This window comes from Rattus norvegicus, chromosome 20 (genome assembly GCF_036323735.1).
Source record: "Rattus norvegicus strain BN/NHsdMcwi chromosome 20, GRCr8, whole genome shotgun sequence".
In the NCBI taxonomy this organism is placed as follows: domain Eukaryota; kingdom Metazoa; phylum Chordata; class Mammalia; order Rodentia; family Muridae; genus Rattus; species Rattus norvegicus.
The window spans coordinates 20,253,955-20,267,273 of NC_086038.1; the positions used below are offsets into that span (position 1 = coordinate 20,253,955).

Consider the following 13,319-nt stretch of genomic DNA (forward strand, 5'->3'; position numbering starts at 1 on the left):
TTCTCTTTTCCTTTTCACATATAAATAGCCTGGCATCCTTTTCAATCACTTTTTCTTTTAAATACAAAGAAACTGAAGTCCTGAGCAAGTCCTATTATTCGGTAAAAGTTACATTCCTAGCACACATTGTAACTGAGATTTAAAACATTAAGCCGAAGTCTAAGGTCTCCCAAGGCCGAGATATTTTCCTGTGTATCACGTGGGACCAATCAGATAGCACGCCTTCTCTGCCCTGACATTCAGTACCAGAATTTCCACAGTAACCAGTAAGCAGTGGAGCACCTCAGACTTGCAGCCCCGGCCTTCGCTGTATTTATCCCTTCATTTCCTAGACAGCACACTCACTTTCCCTCTTTCTGAGTCACAAATATTTACCGAGCGAATAGTAAATAACAGGCATTATTCTGGAAGATGAGCATTGGTAAGGTAGATGAGAACCCGGCTCGTCAGCCCTGCAGAAGAAAGATTATAATAAGAAAGCAAATATTTAGGAATGCTTTTGGGAAGTGAGAAAGTGCTTTATGAAAAAGTAGAATTTAAAAAAAGGATAAGGATGGGGGTATCGAACTGTGTTCATTTGTGGATGGTATGACCTACAACTCATCAGAAGGCCAAAAGTGACAAATGTGTTTATTGCTCTCAGTGCTCAGGATGAAAAAAGCACATGCACCATGAATGGCCATGTGATAGGAGAGGGTAAGCTCTCTTGATCTGGAATCCAGACAGTGAGGACAAAGCCTTTGTCGTGGCTTTTATGGGGGCGAATGGGGAAAACCGGAACTGGCTACACAAGACAAAGAGTTAAGCAAGGGAAAACTTGGTGGGATGTGAGCCTTAACAGTCTTGCTTCTGTCCTGAGGTGGTTTAGTGAGAAAGAATTGTGTTCCTATCTGCAGGGACTCGTATTCCAAGAGTCAGGGGTGGGTTTAGACTGGCTATAGCGGTTGCATGTCAAAGCTGTGTCGCCTCAAGTATATAGAAATCCCTGAAGGTGAAGTCCCTCTTTGGTTGTAGGGTGCCAAGGTATAAAAGCTTCTATAAGTACAGAAAATAATAACATGATTGAGATCCTGGGGGTTAGAAAAAGAAAGACAGTGACTCTGTAAACCAATGAGAAAAGAAACTGGAATTCAGCAGACGGCTGCCGGAAGTGACGTCTGGATAAGACGCCGGAAGTGACGTCTGGATAAGAGGCCGGACGTGGCGTCTGAGTAAAAGGCCGGAAGTGACATCTGGGTAAGAGTGGGTGTTCTTGCAATAACCAGGGCAGGGTGGCAGGAGTCAGGGGAATGGACATGGAGACTAGACACACTGGAGGTAATGCTGGAAAGTAGGTTTGCCACCGGAAGCCGCTGGGAGGACTGGCTGGCTGATGGTCGTGTATTGAAAATGCCAAACAGCTACAAAAGTAGAGACACTGTAAAAACTCTGGTCCTTCTATCAGCCAACAGTGATAACTGTCAACTCTGATGACCTAATGTCACCTAAACCCAAGTCTCCAGACTAACCTGGGGCTATTTAAAAAAAAAATACTAATCATTTTATATGATCCATCTTTTCACACACACAATGGTGAGTCCGTCATACTTGGTTATAAAAAGAGATAAGCTTGAAAACTGAAGGGATAGGAGAGGGCATGGGAAGGGAGGGGAGAGATTAACATAACACCTAAATAAAGTCCGCATTCTCTTAAGTCTTCTTTGAACCATGGAGACTTCTTTGTGATGTAATAACAGTTCTGGGCTAACATGGGCTGAGTGTATCTTCAAGATGCAATGCTGGGCTGGAGAGATGGCTCAGTGGTTAAGAGCACTGACTACTCTTCCAGAGGTCCTCAGTTCAAATCCCAGCAACCACATCGTGGCTCACAACCATCTGTAATGGGATCTGATGCCCTCTTCGTGTGTCTGAAGACAGCGTACTTATATATAATAAATAAATAAATCTTTAAAAAAAAAAAAAGATGCAATGCTAACACCTGAAAGTTCTAGAAATGTGGTAAGAAGCAGACTCTTCTGGCCTCCAGCCTCCTGCTGTTTATTTGTTAAAGGGTTCTGACTAGATGCTGTTACCACAGTTGGATTTGGCGACATGTTCTTCTGCCTGTGCTGTTTATTGTGTGTCTCTGACACTCGTATTTCTTTTTCTTCTTTACAAATTGACAATCATGCCTAAAATCTACATCACATCCAGGATTTATATCTTGACAAAGGGGGGGAAATCTCCCTTTGTAGACGGTAATATGTACATCCATATAATCACATTGCTTTGCTGTGAGGATGTGTTCCAGGGAGCCATGGAGCCCTGCCTGCCCATATTTTCCACTAGGGTAAGTGCGTGCTCTACCACTTTAACTTTAGGAAAAACATTAACTTTGTTTGTTTGCTTGTTCATTTGTTTGTTTTAAATCGGACATTGATCAAAGCCTAAAGCAGCTACCTCTTCTCCGTGTTGGTGTAACTGTCCTTTACAGGGCCACTGGGAGGATGTACAATGCTGTCCCTGTGATCTGTGTGTCTCCTCTGAGAATTTCAAACCCTCAAGGGGCATCTTGACAGGGAAGGTGGAAGGCAAGTTTACTAGAAAACACGACGTGTTGCTTGTTTGTCTGTGTGGACTGTGAGGAGATGCGGTGACCAAGGGTGGTCTTCTTGCTTGTGGGAAGAGAAGAGGTCACGAGAGAAAGACAACAGGAGAAAGGTAGTGGAGCCAAGAGGGAGGTGAGACTTAGCATTTTAGATGGCCCTATTTCATTTCTGCTTAACGCTATATAATCCTACAGCAGCCAGGCAGGCAGTCATGGTGCATGTCTCAATTCCCAGCACTCCAGAGGTAGAGGCAGAGGCAGGCAGATCTCTGTGAGTTCAAGGCTAGCCTGGTCTACAAAGAGAGTTCCAGGACTGCCAGGGAGGTTACACAAAGAAACCCTTCTTTTGGAAAACAAAAACAAACCAACAAACCACAACCAAAAACTTCCGGTCATCTCAGAGCTGGAGCAGGACAAGGAATGGTAAGCCTTACTTTAGAAATGAAAAGCTGTGGTTTCTGATGCCAGGGCCCATGGGGTTGGGGATTTAGCTCAGCGGTAGAGCGCTTGCCTAGCGAGCGCAAGGCCCTGGGTTCGGTCCCCAGCTCCAGAAAAAAAAAAAATTTAACCATCTGATGCCAGGGCCTTTGTATTTGAGGGAACCTCTTGCTTATGACTAATGATGAATAATAAATGCCACACATGGCTGCTCCTATCACAAAATAACCTGAGTTGCATAACATAAATAAGAGAGATAAGTTTATTCCTCATAATTGCAGATGTTATAGAAAGTTCGAGATCATGATTCTTGCATCTGGTGTAGTATTCATGTTGCATCTGACATGGCAGAAGGCTAAAGGGCAAAGTGGGATGAGTTCATTTATTTTGTGACTGAAGGACAAAAGGGCAATGTCCACATAGAGGTGGTGGTACAGGCCTATAATCCCAGCTACTCAGAGGCTAAAGCAGGAGAATTGCTAGTTCAAGGTCAGCTCCAGGAATGCGATGAGACTCAGTCTCAAAATCAAGTTACCAAAAAATAAAAAATAAAAACGGTTTGACATAGAATGCAGTGGTTGAGCACTTACTTACCTAGCATATTTGGGACCCTGGGTTCTATTCCCAGTGCCCCATCTGCTCCATAAAAAACTGGTCCCCTGAGTTTTGTTTTATATTGCAGCATTCATTTTCTTCTAAATTTTAAAAATAATTACATCTCCTTAAAGTAGAAATGGGGGTGACTCAACAATTAATGTGCTGAGTGGATGGGGTGGCCAGTCTGTCATTCTAACCTTAGAAGGCAGAGTCCAGAAAGCCCCAAAGCAAGCTAGGCAGGAGACTAGTCCTATAGGGGATGAGCTCCCGGTTTGACTGAGAGGCTCTGCTTCAATGAGTAATTCCTGACCTCAAACTCGGGCTTCCAAACACTCGTGCACACATGTTCACACTCACTCACATACGTGCAAACACTCACATTTTAAAAAGTGGAAGGAGAGGCATGCTCCCCCACTTTAGATGTCTTAGCGGTGGACACTTTGGGTGTGGCCTGAGTCATCTGGAGTGGTATGGGGTAAATTGTCTCTGCAGTTGACTCTCCTTTGTTGAGTCATGCTACTGCTCGGCTCTAAGCTTTGAATTTCAATGTTATATATCACATTGAATACTATTAAATATTTTATTAAAATATTATTTTGAGGGTCCAGACAGAAGGCTCAGTGGGAAGAACACATATATGACCTCTGTTGAGTTCCCAGCACCCAGGACAGTGATGCACAATCACCTGAAACACCAACTTCAAGGTAGATGATGATGATAATAATAATAATAATAATAATAACAACAAAACAACAACGACAAATCTTTTAGAGAATATTTTGTTTTACTTCCACAGAGCAAGTCTTGCCAGCTATATGAATATGTTGCTGTCCCCTTACTGGTTGGCCTGTTTCCTGTTGCTTTTTACCCTTTGTACAAAAAGAATGGGTTCTTATGCCCAGTACATCAAAGGCCCACTTGATTCTGCCCTCTCCCTAGCTCTGTTCATCTGACCAACCGTAAGACTTGCTGTCACAATACTCTGCTTTCCCCATCCGGGCATTCCCCAACTCTCTCTTCAAAGAGAACAATAGTCTTCATGGGTTCCCTTCAGTAAATTGAACCTACCCTGGCCGGAGTAATCTTCCAAAAGTTTCAACTGTGCCACCTCTCGACCCTGCCTTTCAACCACCAGTGGCTTCCAATGACACCCAGACTGCAATTGGTGAAACGAAGGGCGCTTGAGTGGGCCCCTCTGAGCATGCACGCTTGCTTGCAGTCCCTAGCACGGCCTTCTCCTTCACCAGCCACGCCGTGATCTTCTAGCTCTTCTTCCTGTCCCATGCTGCTCTGCTGCTCCACAGAAGCCCTTTCCCCAGCCACGCCATAACTTCAACAAGCTCTTGTTAATTATTCAAAAACTCTCACCAGGAGCCAGCAGCTTCTCCCCACCCTCACAGGCCTCTGAACACGTCACCAAACACTTCAGATTTGTCGAATCGCTGTACAACACCACCCCTCCTTAACTGTGAGAAAGTCCAACACAGAGCTGGGTTATTTGAATCTCAGGGCGCCAGCCCTTTACCCAATTGGCATCGCATGGGAACTGAAGAAACAGTCAGTGAACTCAACTGATCTACCCCAAGCTAGCCAGATTTGTGCGCTCAGTCTCAGAACTCGCTCTAATTTGACTCTCGGTTTCATTTGAGATTGAGGTAGCTGATTGCCAGATTCCAATCATTTACTGAGCACACAAGCTGAGGACTTCAAGTGCGCAACCTCAGCTCCCGCTCTACCCACTGGCTGTAGCTGGCGTTGAGAGCACCCTGCTTTCTCCCAGACTTTACCTTCTTCCATCACCTAAGCTTGACAAAATTCCTCTCCACAGAACCATCTACCGCCCCCCCCCACCCCTCATTCTAACACTGAGCAGTGTTGGAGTGGGGAGGGGTGTAGACATGCCCAGGAGTGCGATTGACATAGCACAAAACCTAAAGCCAGATAACTTATCAAACCCCTTGGTCACAAGCATTACTTCAGGGATTGGAACACAAGCCAATCAGAGATTACACAGGACTCACAGTTGGCCACAAAAGTAGAAAATGTGCTAAGCAGTGGAGGTAGCCATCTTGCCCCACCAGGTCATCAAGCCCAAAGTAGATGTGGAATAGCTTAGGGAGGGCGGGAGAGGCAGCAGTAGAAAGCCATGCCCACAAACTAGACTTGACATTTACATGAATAAGGTTTGTTGCTTTTTTTGGGGGGGGGGGTTGCTGTAGCCTGAGGATATCAGGGTTCCTACAGCTTGCAAACCAAGAGTCCTCCTCCTCATGCCTGTAAATAAAATGCAACTGGAATTATTATAAACTGAAACTCAAAAGCACCACTTTAAACAAATTAGAGCTAATAAAAAAAAAAAACCTGTGGTGGTGTTTTGAATTTGCAATTTGCTAAGTGTTCTGTTTTGGTCACAAAATTTTAAGACCTGGCACAATGCAGACAAAGGAAAACACACAAATACACCTGTGCAAACACACACACATCCTACACATATACACATGTATCCATACATATGTATACACACGTTTATGCGTGTGCATACAGATACAGTGTCTATACTTTAATATGAGGTTTTAAATGATGGTCTTCCTCACATAGGGAAGAGGTACCCTAACCTTCTATGGTTTGTGGGGTCCAGCTTATGGATGGCTGAAACCAAGGATGGCTGTATATCTCAGATCACCAGCGGTCTTAGGGCACCATCATAGGACATCATAGAGCACAAAGATGCCCTATGACGGAGACGAATTTACAAATCAAAAACAGCAAGAGACTAACAGAAACAGAACAGTATACTGTAATAAATATGAATTACTTCTGGAATTTTCCGTTTACTATTTTAGATCCCTGCTGGCTATGCGAGGCTGAAACCATAGAAAATGGAGGCACAGATGACAATGGACTATTTTATTGCATTCTTCAAACATAAGTACAATGAAAAATACATGTATTCATCGTTCTTCTATAGAGCGGAAATATCCTGTGTACAAAGAGATGCCATCGTGGGTCTTCTACAACGTGAATAATCTTAATTTTAAAATGTTTCATTGATTTGTACTTATGTGTACGTGTGGGCATATCCGGGAGGTGTGCAGAGGCCTACGGAGGTCAAACGAGAGCTGGAGTTACAGGAGGGTGTGAGCTTTGGGTGCTAGCATCCCAGCATGGGCACTAAGAACTCCAATAATTGTTCCTGACCACTGAGCAATCTCTCTGACCTCTTTATTTTGAAGGGCAAATTAATGCCCTAATTATAAGGAGGATACTCATCAGTTAGGGTTGCTTAAAACATCTGAAAAAAGATATGAAAGAGAGAGAGATGCTGGGTAGAAATTTGGTTTAAAAAAAAAATCTCCTACCAGAACAATTCATTTATCTACCAAGTATTTGTTTAGACGTTTTATTTCTAAACAAATTTATTTAGGAAGCTTCAGGAAGTGCTCTTACTCCTTGGAAATGTGACAGGAAGGTTAGGCAAAGTAGTCTGGTGTCTCAAGAGTGTGACCTCTTGGAGTTGGGCTTCTTTCCTGCTGTGCTAACAATTGGGTACACAGGAGTAAATAAAGCTGTCAACGTGGCCCTCACAGAGCTGGGCCAAGGACAGTGTGGCTAGGCTTTCTCTGATTGCTACATTCCGTTACTAGAAGAAAAACAAATGAGTACTGGTTCCCAGGGAACATGGAACTTCTGTTTATAAAGTTTAGACCGACCCTATTTTCAAGTACACAGAACACACAGCATAGTCTTACACACGGTAAAACTAAGCCGCTGTGAGCACACGAGATTGTTCTCCACCTTAATTTTCCGAGACGGAGCCGCTCATTGAATCTGGTTAACTGACTGTCTACACTGGCTGGTCAGTGAGTTCTGGGCACCCACCTGTCTACAGTCCCTACCCCTACACTGTGGTTGGTGTAGGGGATTCGATCTCAGGACCACACACTGTGCAAGAATCCAGAAGATCATATTTAATATTAAAACTCAACATTTTTTTTCTCATAGCCCCTTTTAAAGACCAGGGCTGGGTTTCCAGTGGACAAGCAGAAGCTTCCTTTTGAACCACATCTGACACCTTCAAAAAAACAAACTGCAGGGGGCTGAAGAGGTGACTCAGCCATTAAGAGCAGGAAGTGCACTTTCAAAGGACCCGGATTCAATTCCCAGCATCCATGTGTCATGGCGGCTTCCGACCATCAGTAACTCCAGTTCCAGGAGGTCTGAAAGACACTTTCGATGTCTGTGGTTGCCAGGCATCCAGGTGGTGCACATCCATACACGCAGGCAAAACATTCATAGCATAAAATAGGATAATAAAAAAATAAAATAAAATGTAACATCACAGCCTATAAAAACTCGAACTTCCACTCTGAGGTAAGGATACAGTTGATGTTATACTCACTGTCCCTGTTTTCAATGGGAATTTGTGGACTCTTAAAAATCACGTGAATTCCGAGACAAACCACGGTCAAGCCAACTGTTGACTGACTGAGGTTTTGCTTCTCAGCCACACATGCTTTGGTGCCGAGTAGGCCCACAGCTGGGGTGAGCATTTCTCACAAAGTATCTTACTTACACACTAAAAAAAATAACAAGTTCATTGACCGGTGCTGGAAGGCACTGAGAGACAGAGTCATCCTATGCAGTTTCTCCAGAGGCGAGGCACCTGGACGAGGCTGGCTGCACACTCCAGTCAGGCCTCCGATTACAGAACATCGACATTCCTGTCAGCTGTCTTCAAGACTAAATTGTGCAGCTCGCAAACCACCAAAAAAAAAAAAAAAAAAAAAGGATGTTTCTCTAAACCAATCTCTACTTGTATTTCTGCAAATCCATTCAATCAACATTTATTGAGCGTCTTCTGTGAACTCCATACATTAAATAGGATTTTTTTTTGTCAAATGACCTGAGCATGTGTGCGAGCATGTGTGTGTGCACATGAGTGTGTGTGTGTGTGTATCTGTCTGTCTGTCTGTCCAAAACCCATCTAGATAAAGAGTCCTCAGAGAAGGCAAATTATTTTACAGCAAATGATCCCTAAGTAAAGTTCGTGTACCCCTCTCCTGGCATGGTTCTGACCACACATTAGCAACCCACAGCACACCTCATTCCCCACTACCCTAATGAAAAGTGATAGCTTGTCTTTCCAAAACTAAACCAATTATTCTTGTTTTTGTTGAATGGAAATTTAGCTTGTGTTTAGTGGTAGAATCACTAAACCGGGGCTTATTTGGAAACCAAGCGTCACCGTGGCCCGTGCGTCACTAGGGCTGACAGGAGGTATAAACCCAGGTAGCTTATTTCATAAGAACAGGGCTATTTTGACTTAGAGAGAGAGAGAGAGAGAGAGAGAGAGAGAGAGAGAGAGAGAGAGAGAGAGAGAGAGCGCAAACCTTCACTCCCGTGACTTCTTAACGGATTAACCACGTGTCCTCACCTCCATCTCTGTCTTTCTTGGCTTCAGAGCTAACACATCACATAATGAAACAGCATTTTACATAACCCGCAGCATCCGCTCTAAGCTGGTACAAACACGAGCGCCTGCCTGATTGAATATCACCATCTCAAAATTGCTACCTTAATCACAGTTTCCCCCCCCCCCCCCAGGGCTGTGTGAACAAAATAATGTTTCTTTAATTACGTGAACTCTTTTTTTTTCTTTTTGATATTTTAATGACATTTTGGAAGACAGAGTGGCTGCTTCCCCTGGATCGGGTGGTATTAATCAGGTGTGACAGCTAGTTATTTGATACATTCCGAATCCCACTTGTAGTTGCACCCGAGTAAGCTAGGACTGGATTTCTCAGTCTCGGGTCTGTGATGTCACTTGTGTTTCTCCCTGTAATGAGCAAAATAATTGAACCAAATTAGCACTGTCTATAATTCAGTTCTAGCTTAGAGGCATGGTTTTATTTAAAAAAAGAAAAAGAAAGGAAAGAAAGAAAAAAGCAGTCTCCTCTAGGATACATGTTAATGAATCAAGGTCTGAGATCTCCTTTCTAGGCATTGGGTCAGCCCAACATTGCTCTTCTCCCAGGGGCTGCACCCTGCTGACAGGCTGTCAGCAAAGGGGCATCCACTTCTCTGTGGAACCTAGGTTTAGCTTGAGAAAACGGATCAGACACCATCAGGGACGCCTTGACCTGGGTCAGGACACTGGGGACTATTTAGTGTGTATTAGCTGCTGTTTTAGGATATGGGAGTGTGGTATAGGCACTAAGTTCTATAATTGTTAATTTGTTGGTCCCTCTGGCATGTCAAAGAAAGGCCCCAGAGGGCAGGCCTGGGCCACCTCTACTCAGACTCAGCAGCCTGGCCAAAAAGTAAAGACAAGGATTCCTGCCTAGATATCACAGCACTGTGGAGGGTTTGTGTCTGTATCTGTGTGTCTGTGTGTGTGTATGTGTGTCTCTGTGTGTCTGTGTGTGTGTGTCTGTGTGTGTGTCTGTGTGTGTGTATGAGTGTGTATGTGTGTGTAAGTGTATCTGTGTATAGGTGTGTGTTTGTGTATGTGTGTCTGTCTCTGTGTGTGTGTCTCTGCATGTCTCTGTGTGTGTCTCTGTGTGTGTGTCTGTGTGTGTGTCTCTGTTTGTGTGTATGTGAGTGTGTCTGTGTCTGTGTGTGTTAGTGTGTGAGTGTATGTGTGTGTAGGTGTATGTGTGTATAGGTGTGTGTTTGTGTGTGTGTGTCTGTCTCTGTATATGTGTCTCTGTCTGTGTCTCTGTGTGTGTGTCTATGTGTCTGTGTGTGTGTGTCTGTGTGTGTGTGTCTCTGTGTGTGTCTGTGTGTATGTCTGTGTGTGTGTCTGTGTGTCTGTGTCTCTGTGTGTGTCTGTGTGTGTGTGTCTGTGTGTGTATGTCTCTGTGTGTGTCTGTGTGTGTCTCTGTGTGTCTCTGTGTGTGTGTCTGTGTCTCTGTGTGAGTCTGTGTGTGTGTCTGTGTGAGTCTGTGTGTGTGTGTGTGTCTGTGTGTGTATGTGTGTCTGTGTGTCTGTGTGTGTGTCTGTCTGTGTGTGTCTCTGTGTGTCTGTGTGTGAGTCTGTGTGTGTATGTGTGTGTCTGTGTGTGTTTGTGTGTGTGTCTGTGTGTGTTTGTGTGTGTGTCTGTGTCTGTGTGCGAGTCTGTGTGTGTGTCTGTGTGTGTGTGTGTCTCTGTGTGTGTGTGTGTGTGTGTATAATACAGAGTATAAATAGCACCTAGTTCTCTCTTATTACAGAGAAAGATGGTGAGGTTCAGAGACCCAACTTAAGTCACAAAACAAATACACTCAAATTTGCCTCTCCTCCCCTCACTGGTTTTCCTGCTCTGGCTTTAACTGTGAGGCTGAGTTCTACACAGTCCGTTAGTAACAAGAGCTATAAAGCAGTATATTGTAAATTGTGCGTGCAGGAAGCTTAAAGTGAGATCTGAGACTCTGTGTGTGCCACAGCGGCAAGGTGATGCTGTGTCACCAGGATGTGCACCGTCCTCTGGATAGAGAGACCAGAGAGGAGAGTGATGCATCCTGTTGGCTCCACAGCAGCCTGACAGGATTCCTCCTTAGTCTACCAAGAGTCTACCTTGTGGCCCGTGGGTGGTACACATCCCAGGAAAACTGGGTACACAGACCAACTCCTTTGTAAGTAGAGGTGTTGTGTTGCAATGTCAGTGTCAAGAGTTCGGACTCTCCTGTGCGTCTGTGCCAAACCTAGCACTACAGTCCACAGGTGAAGAGGGCAGAAGGTGAAGTGAGAGGACCAACAGGAGCACACATGCCTGACCTATCGGGTGGCTCCTCTCGGTGTTGAGTTCATTGCTACTTAAAAGAAAATCTTCATGTTAGTTTTTTTTTTAATTTTGAAATAGAAAAAAGACAAGTGGATGGATCAATGGCTGGAGAATGAATAGATGATTGGGACATGTAAGATGAGAGATGATAGGTGGATATAGTCGAGAAATGGATGGAGAAGATCTACAATGAGAGTATATAGATAGATAGATAGATAGATAGATAGATAGATAGATAGATAGATAGATAGATAGATAGATGATATAAATAGACAGATAGATGATAGACAGACAGATGATAGATAGATGATATAGATAGACAGATAGATGATAGATAGATGATAGATGATAGATAAATGGTAGATAAATGATATAGATAGATAGATAGATAGATGATAGATAGACAGATGATAGATAGATAGATAGATAGATAGATTACAGACAGACAGACAGATAGATAATAGACGGCCTTGACAATACCTTCTCATTCATTAAAGTTGGAAACTCTTGAAAGGTTTTAAAGCACTGCCTAGGCTGCCCGAGGGCTGGCATCCCTCAAACTTGCCCCTTCACAGCCATGCCCTCCTCGAGTCTTACTGTAATTGTTACCATGATTATGTTTGTACCACAATGGGAGCAGGCTTCAGACCTGTGCTTGACCAAATAGAGCTAGCATGGCCAGGAACAACAAATTTCTGATGTTTAATCAACAGAGCAGTAGAGATCACCAAGTCCCTTCACATTCCACCTGTCTCTAGTGTCCCCGTGGTTACCATGCTGCGTTCTAACAAGATGAAGAAAGTACCTATGGAAAAGAATTGATCAGACTTGTACCCTAGGCTTTACGGGGCCTGGTCCATTATTTTTACCACAGCCTCTATGGGATGCCATGAAGAAACTGAAATCTCTAGCTATGGGCTCAAGGCAGCCCAGTTTGAATGCAGCCTTGGTTCCCCAATGCTGAGGGGGATCTAACTTGCAATGTGCCATCCCAGGTGGCTGTGGTGGTTAGCCTTGTCAACTTGACAGGATCTATAACCACTTAGAAGATAAGTCTCTGGGTGCGTCTGTGGGACAATTTCTAAATTGGGTTCGCTGGGATAGGAAGACCCACCCTAAATACAGAGGTACCGGTGCATGGGCTGGGGCTGTGAAAGAAATAAAATGGCTCGATACCAGCATTCATCTCCCTCCCGGCTTCCTGACAGAAATACTTATGGCTACCCACCTCTGGGTCCTCCCGGCACCCAGACTGCACTGTGGCCTCAAACCGTGAATAAAACCTTCTCTTCTTCATTTGTGTGTGTCAGCTGTTTTATCCCAGCAATGTGTAAATTAACCAACGTGACTAATGCAGAAGGAATCTCGTGGCATTCGGTGGCACCAGATGTCTTGATGCCACCCCCTCCCTCTTTCCTCCAACACCTTCCAGCACCACGATCTGCCACCATAGGTCAACCTGTGATAGAGAAGACTTGAATTTGGGGAGCTAGGACAACCAGGCTAGGTGTCTCTGTCTGGGTCACCCCAGTATATCAGTTAAGCCAGCGGAGGTATGATGTCCCCCAGGAAGAATAAGAATCAGCTACATTTTTCTTTCGGCTTTTGCGAGAATTGTAATATATGAGATGGAGCAAGTCATATAGCAGGTACTCAGTACACTTCAATTCTTTAAACTACCCTGGGGGTTGGTTGTTTTGTGGGGGTTACGTCGTCATCCACGATGCCCTCAAGCATGTTATGAAGTCAAAAATGGCCCCCACCCCCCTGGAACGCTGGAGTATAGGCGTGAACCACCACACCTAGTTTATCTGATAATAGATCAAATCCAGGGCATTCTGTGTGCTGGACAGCCACTCCACCAACTGACCCAGCTCAAACGTCTCCCTTTCTGGCCTAAAATCACTCTGGCCAGCCTTCTCCTGCAGTGAAAGG

The 13,319-nt window shown here is 44.4% G+C and overlaps 1 long non-coding RNA gene across 2 annotated transcripts; it reads left to right on the forward strand.

Moving 5' to 3' along the window:
• Nucleotides 1-1,184: 1,184 nt before the first annotated feature.
• On the forward strand, nucleotides 1,185-6,826 carry LOC134483790 (uncharacterized). Of its 2 annotated transcripts, XR_010060800.1 has the most exons (3): nucleotides 1,185-1,236; nucleotides 2,194-2,329; nucleotides 6,466-6,826. It is a non-coding gene; the product is annotated as an uncharacterized LOC134483790 (long non-coding RNA). The 2 variants fall into 2 exon arrangements; XR_010060799.1 differs by having other exon boundaries at nucleotides 1,207-2,329.
• The last annotated feature ends 6,493 nt before the right edge of the window (nucleotides 6,827-13,319 follow it).